This window comes from Ranitomeya variabilis, chromosome 3, assembly GCF_051348905.1.
Source record: "Ranitomeya variabilis isolate aRanVar5 chromosome 3, aRanVar5.hap1, whole genome shotgun sequence".
NCBI classification, from domain to species: domain Eukaryota; kingdom Metazoa; phylum Chordata; class Amphibia; order Anura; family Dendrobatidae; genus Ranitomeya; species Ranitomeya variabilis.
This window is the reverse complement of record NC_135234.1, coordinates 526,926,783-526,936,187: the sequence shown is the minus strand read 5'-3', so window position 1 is coordinate 526,936,187 and position 9,405 is coordinate 526,926,783. Positions and strand designations below refer to the sequence as shown.

General features: G+C 40.1%; 1 protein-coding gene across 2 annotated transcripts in view; it reads left to right on the top strand.

The window, feature by feature from the left end:
* Positions 1-1,160: 1,160 nt before the first annotated feature.
* Positions 1,161-9,405, top strand: part of MYO16 (myosin XVI) — a 685,244-nt gene continuing 676,999 nt past the window's right edge. Inside the window, exon 1 of one of the 2 annotated variants that reach the window (XM_077297020.1) lies at positions 1,161-1,708. The gene's annotated coding sequence lies outside the window, so the exon portion shown is untranslated. Of the gene's footprint in view, positions 1,713-9,405 lie in introns of both variants that reach the window. The other variant, XM_077297019.1, reaches the window with a different exon arrangement.

Here is a 9,405-nt window from a genome sequence, read left to right as displayed (position 1 = left end):
TAAATAGATTTAGATGAAAATGAATTTGGCCTTCAGAGCACCCCTGTAGAACTTATCCAGGCGCGTAGCTCTTTATTGGCTCCCTTTCTGTTGATTTCATTTTCACAGTATCCTACCATCATTACGTGGCTAATGAATCATTTCTCTTCGTTTTGGAATTAGGATTGTTTGGTGAAAAGCAGAGAAATAGATGTAGTAAAAAGTCTTTGATATAACCAAGATTTAGTTTTAAGGAGCCCTCTAATTGTGGGTGGTCTGTCTTGTACATTACTTCGTTGAACAGAAGGGAGGTCTTTGGAGAGGTTTATATATTGGACCCTGAAAATGTAATCACACACCTTAAGTAGGTATATAAAGGTAGTGATTTAATTTTCCTGCTTACATACGCATTTTTATTATAAAGAAACTAATCAGTATTTAATATCTTCTATGTTTCAGCATCTCATATTGATATTTGCACATACTGAAAATCACATTATTGTGTCATATCTTATTGTCTTTGAACATAATTTTTTTTTTTTTTGTCCAACTATTTCACGCTATAGCTCAGTTTTCTCCAATCATTGTTTAACCAGTTGTCACTAAGGGCCTGCCGGTCATTGTTTGTGCCTAAGACCTTTTTGATTTTAGTGTGACCTTACTGTCAAGGGTCATGAGCTACTTTTGTATTGAGCTACTAACCCCTTGGATTGCCTGTGCCACCGGAGTAATTGGCATGGAAAATCAGTGTATTTACGAACACACGCACAAATTCTGCTTGTGCTTTAAAACAAACTCTATCTATCTATCTATCTGTCTGTCTATCTATCTATCTAATATCTATCTATCATCTATCTATCTATTATCTATATAGCTATCTATCTATTATCTATCTATAGATTTTTCTATTATCTATCTATCTATCTGTCCCATATCTATCTATCGATCTCGCTCCACATTTGTGTGTATAAATATATGTATTTTTTTAATTCAAATCTATTTCAGTTTAGATTTATAATAACGTAAATATAATTAGCATAGAGAATGTGTGTGGCTTGATGTTTCACAAGATACTGAACAGCAGGTAGAGGTGTAAAGGGATCTACATCTTTAAGAAGCTGAGATTCTCTCCAGCCTGGAAACATACTCACAATTGCAACATTCCCACTGCTTCTTTTGTTTGCTTGTGTGTGACAGCCAGAAATCAATGGGAGCCTTTTCTCATGGTGATTAGAAACAGCCTAACATAAGATGATCTTTCTTTTCTTCCACTCCTTCCTTCCTTCCTTCTATCTTTTTTTTTTCTCTCTTCCTTCCGTAAACCTTTAAAATAAATATTAAGCAAGTTGGAAGGGGGTGAGATGCTCAGCTCCCACACACATTTAAACAAAAGAGGTAAAGGAAGACTCCTGACCAGAAAAAGAAAAAGATTGTCTGTGAGCCAAACCCCCTTCAGTGTGAAGTGGCTGCTCTGGATGATGCTGATAGTAGAAACCGCTCTTGGATTTCCAATAAGCGGCTGCAATTAGCGGCTCATCTTTGTGTGATTGTATAGGGTGCTCGGATCTGCTTCCACCACGGATTAATGCGAGTCCTGCAGGATCATGGCTCTTTGAAGATGGGGAGCTTTGTGGTACAGGAACATAATTGACTGGTGCTGGGGAGAGATTTCACAACACTGTTTTTTTTCTCCTTTTCTTATCATCAGTGGATCATTGTACAGTACAAAGTAGGTAAGGGAACTTTAAGTGTTAATTAAACCAGTGACAATTGCTTCTATATTGGGTTGCGCTGAATCACTACGCTTCTGTGCCATATGTCTGTTTTTTGGGATCTAATCATCTAAAATAATTGCATTTAATATCTCTAGCTATTACATGTTTGTTTTCTAAAGTTAATATGATGCAGTAAATAACACAATGTGTTGCCTTATCTCTAATAATATTCGTGTAGGCGGTGAAGACTGAATTCTTGAAAGATGGGAATGGTGACATATCTGGGAGCCTTGTGTGATGCAACCTCAAGGGAGGTAGATTTCCTTGTTGCCATGGACAGGGTCGGCTCCGAGATCAGAATGTCACATGTAGACAGAGCCTGAGCTCATTTGCTGGGAATATATTACACAGTGAGAATTGTAAATATATAAGGTTTATGGGCTTTCAATATTTACCTGGAGGTTAAGGGGTTGTCTGGAGAAAGTAGCCGCCATGAATTGTGGCAGTGACATCTGTTATAAAAGTAAAGCTTCTTGGTTTGCTTATTGTATCTTTGTAGTCGGCGTGTTGTGTGAAGTAAGCTTTACAGATGGTTTTGTTTCTAGACTTTTACTGAAAGTTGCCGTCATTTTCATGTTTTAAAAGTGTAATTTAAAGAGCTATTTTATAATTTAGAACTTACTCTAATGGTAAGATAGTTAAAGTTTGGTTTAGTTTCTGATGAACTTTTCTAACCACTTTAGTCAGACCCTAGATATGAACATATTGTGGCCCATTTCTCCAACTCTTACTGATCTGAGCAAAATGATTCAACGTACGTGTAGGAGATCTACTATAAAGTAGCTTTGTAAAGGGCTTCTGTTCTCTTTTACTACACTGTGAATTGCACTGACATCTGTAATAGCAATCCAGAGATCCGGCAGGTGGATACATTAACCAATGTTCCCATTTCCTGCGAGATCACTGGAGAACTGTCATAATAAGCTGTTCATACATTGTCGCATGGCCATTCACTGTGTACATGTGTATCTGCTTTATTGGTATGTAACATTTATAGGTTGGCATTCATAGTGCTCATCATATCTTATGAAAACTACAAGTCTCGGCATGCTATCACAATCTGAAACTCTCATGAGATAATTGGACGTGAGTTAAAGACGATTTATATAAATGTATATCTTGTATTCCTCTTCCATAATGCATTGACACCATTGAGAAAATGAGTGCACCAGAACTTCTGTAGTGCTTAGATTTGTCATAAAGAGATGTTCAAAGATTCGTGCTGACTGATCCACAGGAAAATACATACCGGCCCCCTTTTTCCAAAAAAATTGTTTTATTCTGTAATGCTAAATCATACTTTGAAGAATGGGTTCGGCGGCAGGAGAAGAGTTACACATCCCTCTGGATTCTCCATGTCCTTAGAGGGAATTTTTCAGCAATTTTATGCTATGCTCTCTGAGGGTACCATGAGATAAGGGCTCAGACACAGATTTCAGGAATGTTTTACTTATTAAATTGTGTGCTGTTGTTTCAATACAATGACTGTTTTATCACCAAGAGATTATCACTGCTAGGCTACAGTTCCTGTGAGCCATGGATCGACCACGCTCCCTCCTGTGATAAGCATATTACTGTTAATAGACAATGTACACATAAAGCTGTGTTGTGGGCGGGGTTTGTTTTCTGAGCTCTGCTACATGCTATGTCTAAAAACTCTGATTTGTGTACAGACAACAAATTCCCAATGACTGGCCAATGATAATGGCGCATAGCACCTAATAAAGCATTAATACCTACAAAAACCCCTGCTATGTATACTGAGTGTAGAGCAGAAATAAATATGTATTTTATTAAAAAAAATAAAAACATTAAAAATATAGTGTATATACTCAAGTATAAGCCGACCCGAGTATAAGCCGAGACCCCAAATTTTGCCACAAAAAAATGGGAAAACTTGATTTGATTTGATTTGAATGACTCGTGTATAAGCCTAGGGTGGAAAATGCAGCAGCTACTGGTAAATTTCAAAAATAAAAATAGATACCAATAAAAGTAAAATTAATTGAGACATCAGTAGGTTAACTGTTTTTGAATATCCATATTGAATCAGGAGCCCCATATAATGCTCTATACAGTTCATGATGGATCCCATAAGATGCTCCATATTAAAATATGCCCCATACAATGCTGCAGAAAGGTTGATTATGGCCCCATAAGATGCTCCATACAGACATTTGCCCCATATAATGCTCCACAAATGCTGATTATGGCCCCATAAGATGCTCCATAAAGATATTTGCCCTATATAATGCTGCACATGGCCCCATACAGATATTTGCCATATATAATGCTGCACATGGCCCCATAAGATGCTCCATACAGATATTTGCCCCATATAATGCTGCACATGGTCCCATACAAATATTTGCCCCATATAATGCTGCACATGGCCACATAAGATGCTCCATACAGACATTTGCCCCATATGCTGCTGCTGCGATTAAAAAAAAAAAATCACATACTCGCCTCAGGCCCCCGGCACTTGATATATTCACCTGCTCCCCGTTCCACCGATTGGCGCCGCAGTGTCTTCCCCGTCCTCTGCACTGATTGTTCAGGCAGAGGGTGGCATGCACTAATCACGTCATCGCGCCCTCTGACCTGAGCGTCACTGCAGAGGACACGGAAGACACAGCGGCGGTGGAACGGGGAGCAGGTGAATATCGTGCACTGCGTTATACTCACCTGTTCCTGGCGCAGTCCCTGCACATCTGTTCCCCGGCGCCGGCAGCTTCTTCCTGTAGTGAGCGGTCACATGGTACCGCTCATTACAGTAATGAATATGCAGCTCCACCCCTATGGGAGTGGAGTCGGGTCCATATTCATTACTGTAATGAGCGGTACCATGTGACCGCTCACTACAGGAAGAAGCTGCTGGCGCCCGGGAACCAGGGATGTGCAGGGACCACGCCAGGAGCAGGTGAGTATTATTAGACAGCTGCCGCTCCCCCTCCCCTGCCGACCCCTGGGAATGACTCGAGTATAAGCCGAAAAGGGCAATTTCAGCCTAAAAAAATGGGCTGAAATTCTCGGCTTATACTCGAGTATATACGGTATTTGAACAATAACCACTTGAAGACAAGGCCATATACCCCTCTTCCTAACCATGCACATTTTATATATTTTTTGTACGCGCTGTCAAATTTCTGTGTTCAGATAATGTTCCATGTTCCATGCCAAGAATGTCTGTAAAGTGCTGTGTAATTAATGACGCTATATAAGTGAGTAAAATAAATGAATAAATAAAAAAACATTTTTTGCTGATTTCTTTTGTGATAGATGAGGCCTAATATTTATGTTATTTTCATATTCTGTTTTTTCTTTATTATTATTCGATATTGGGTGATAAAAGTGGGAACATAAAGGAAATACATGTCTGTTTTCACATTTGTCATATAGCAACAAAGAAACACTGAAACAGATTTTAAAATTTGTTCCCCTTTCTTTAACAATTATTTACATACACTGCTCAAAAAAATAAAGGGAACATGAAAATACCACATCCTAGGTATCACTGAATTAAATATTCCAGTTGCAAATCTTTACAAATGCCTCCTCTGTACAAATACAAAAACAACCTCTGTACAAATCCCTGGTTAGACCGTGCATGGAGCACTGTGTACAGTTTTGAGCACCGGAGCTCAGGAAGGATATAATGGAACTAGAGCGAGTACAAAGGAGGGCAACAAAATTAAGGGGATGGGGGAACTACAATACCCAGAGAGATTAGCAAAATTAGGATTATTTAGTCTAGAAAAAAGACGACTGAGGGGCATAACCATGTATAAGTCTATAAGGGGACAATACAAATATCTCTCCGAGGATCTGTTTATTCCAAGCAAGGTGACGGTCACAAGTGGGCATTCTCTGCGTCTATCTCTCCGAGGACCTGTTTATTCCAAGGAAGGTGACGGTCACAAGGGAGCATTCTCTGCGTCTGGAGGAGAGAAGGTTTTTCCACCAACATAGAAGAGGATTCTTTACTGTTAGGGCAGTGAGAATCTGCAACATCTTGCCTGAGAAGGTGGTGATGGCAAACTCAGTCTAGGGGTTCAAGAGAGGCCTGGATGTCTTCCTGGAGCGTAACAATATTGTATCTTACAGTTATTAGGTTCTTTAGAAGGATGCAGATCTGGGGATTTATTCTGATGGAATATAGGCTGAACTGGATGTACAAATGTCTTTTTTCGGCCTTGCTAACTATGTTACTGTGTTATTATTCATTACATAGTAAAATGTGTTAAGAACAATAAAACATAATGATAAATGTAAATCAAAAGTAATATCTCACGAAGGTCTGGATTTGGAATAATACTCAAAATCAACGTGGAAAATTAAATTACAGGCTTATCCAACTTAAGTGGATATACCTCAAGACAAGGAAATGATTCTCAGTAGTCCTTATGGCCTCCATGTGTCTGTATGACCTCCCTAAAATACCTGGACATGGTCCTTTTGAGGCAAATGTTCTCCCAAGGGATCTCCTCCCAGACCTGAATTAAAGCATCAGTCAACTCCTGGACAGTTTGTTGCACAACATAGCGTTGGTAGAATGAGACATCATGGAACGAGACATGATGTCCCAGATGTGCTCAATTTAATTCACGTCTGAGAAATGAGCAGGCCAGTCCATAGCATCAATGCTTTCTTCATGCATTAACTGCTGACAAACGTCAGTCACATGAAGCCTAGCCTTGTCATGCATCATAAGGAACCCAGAGCCCAGTACTCCCGCACATGATCTCACAATGGGTAGGAGGATCTCATCCCGGTACCTAATGGCAGTCAGGGTACCTCTGGTTAGCACATGGAGGGCTGTGTGACCCTTAAAAGACATTCTTCCCCACACCATTACTGACCCACTGCCAAAATGGTCATGCTGAAGGATGTTGCAGACAGCAGAATGTTCACCACGCCTCAAGAGTCTGTCACATGTGTGCAGTGTGAACCTGTTCTCGTCCGTGAAGAGCACAAGGTGCCAATATCGAATCTGCCAGTCTTGGTGTTCTCTGGCAAATGCCAATCACCCTGCATGGTGCGACATTTGTAGACAATGGACCCTCATGGAGTCTGCTTTTGACAGTTTGAGCAGACACATGGATGTTAGTGGCCTACTGGAGGTCATTTTGCAGAACTCTGGCACTACTCCTTCTGTTCCTTCTTGCACAAAGGAGAAGGTAGCAGTCCTGTTCCTGGGTTGCTGCCCTCTTATGGCTCCCTCCCTGTCTCCAGGTGTGCTGCCCTTAATCCTGGTATCTGCTCCATGCTCTGGACACTGTGCTGACAGATATAGATAGCTGCCCTTCTTGCCACAGCTCACATTGATGTGCCATCCTGGATGAGCTCCACTACCTGAGCAAATTCTGTGGGTTGTAGACACCGCCTCATGCTACTGTACATTACCTCTAGGGGTGAGAGCAATGACAAAATGCAAAAGTGACCAAACCAACAGCCAAAAAGGATGAAAATAGAGAAATGTTCTGAGGTCACCACCTGCAGAACAACTCCTTTATAGGGGTTGTCTTGCTAATTACCTACCATTTCTACCTGTTGTCTGTTCCATTTGCACAACAGCAGAAGAAATTCATTCAGAATCTGCGTTGATTCATAACTGGACAGGTTGATTTCACAGAAGTGTGAGTGACTCGGAGTTATATTGTATTGCTTAAGTGTTCCCTTTATTTTTTTAAGCAGTGAATACTGAACACATTTTTAGGGAAGAGAGACTAGTGATAGCAACTTGGATTGGATTGGATTTTAATCTGATTTTCTCAGTAACTGGGACTAGTATTCTAGTCCCAGTTAAAGGGGAAATTTGGCTTCCCGCCTGCATAGCAGAACTCCAAAATACAGACAACTGGTCTGCACTCAACAATGGGAGGTGCTGGGGGAGTGGGCCGTTAACCCATTTTTTTTTAAGTGCATTCACAAAGGAGTATGAAATTTACTCCTAGGGATGGAAGAGTGACACACTAAATATTTACTTGCAAGTTGCCTACATAGAGTGCGTTGAATTCTTCTTGCATAGCAGAGCTGACTGGGTTTTGTAGGATGCAGCAGCTCCTGCTTCCTCCATGCACCCAGTGATCACATGACTGCTGGGTTCAGAGGATGAAGCTCCATTAACACTTCCTATTCTGCATACACAGCACTTGCTCAGTGCTGTGTGTCCACCGATTGGAATGGCTGAGACAGTCACAAAGAATCTTTGCCTTCTCTACGGAATGTCCTGAGTTGTTTGACAGCTGTTTCCCTGCTCTTGCAGCTGCATGAACGTCTTGGTAGAATGTAATGCAGACCATGGATATTTATTGTCTGTGGTCAGTCCAGAACTTGAAACACACATGCAAAGACACAAATGGTCTGCAAAACAGAACAAATAAAAATAGTACATAGCAATCACATGCAAATATCTACTCCAAATTACAGTCATGGCGGAAAGTGTGGGCACCCTTGAAATTGTCTCAGAAAATGTAGTATTTCTCCCATAAAATTATTGCAATTATACATGTTTTGTTATACAGTTTATTTTATTTGTGTATTGGAACTACGCAAAAAATATAGAGCAAAAAGGGCAAATTGGACATAATTTTACACAAACCCTCAACAATGGGAGAAAACTGTTGGTAGCCTCAAGTTACTATTAGGTTGTACACTTTTTGGAGTAAATAACAGTAATCAATCGCTTCCTATAACCAACAACAAGCTTCTTACACCCCTCAAATGCAATTTTGATCCACTTTTTCTTTTGCAAACTGTTCCAGGTCCCATATTTGAAGGGCACTCACTCCCAACAGCAATTTTAAGATCTCTCCACAGGTGTTTAAAGGAATTTAGATCCAGATTCATTGCTGGTCACTTCAGAACACAAACCCAGACTTCTGCATTATGACCAAAAATCCTTTGGTAATCTTCAGATGTCCTGTCCTGATGCCTCGCACACAGTCAAGGCACCCAGTGCCAGAGGCAGCAAAACAACTCCAAAACCTCTTTGAACCTCCACCATATTGGACTGTAGGTACTGTGTTCTTTTCATTGTAGGACTCATTCTGTTTTCGGCAAACAGTAGAATTATATGCTTTACCAAAAAGCTCTATCTTGGTCTCATCTGTCCAAAAAAGCTTAATCACATATATTTTGGCTGACTGAAGTTAGCATTGGGTCCTCCTGGGTATCCTACAATTGCATTTAATTTTAGTTTAATGTCAACTGATAGTTCATGCTGACACTGATGCATCATAAGCCTGCAGGACAGCTTGAATTTCTTTGGAATTTGATTGGAGCTGCTTATCCACCATCTGGACTATCCTGCATTGCAACATTTTTGGAAAGGTGCGCACAACTTTGTCTGGTCGATTTTTGAGGTTTAGTGTAAAATTTTCCAGTTTACTTTATTTTTCACTGTTCTTTTTTGTGTTGTTCCAATACAAACAAAGGAAATAAACATGTGTATAACAAGACATGTGCAATTGCAATAATTTTCTGGGAGAAATACTCCATTTTCTGTAACAATTTCAAGGGTGCCAACACTTTCGGCCATGACTGTATATATTACATGTTCTATCGTGTTTACTTATTACTAATTGTCATAGTCAACAGTGACAATAAGTATCATGTAGAATGAGACAGACTTGAGGGACACTAGAGA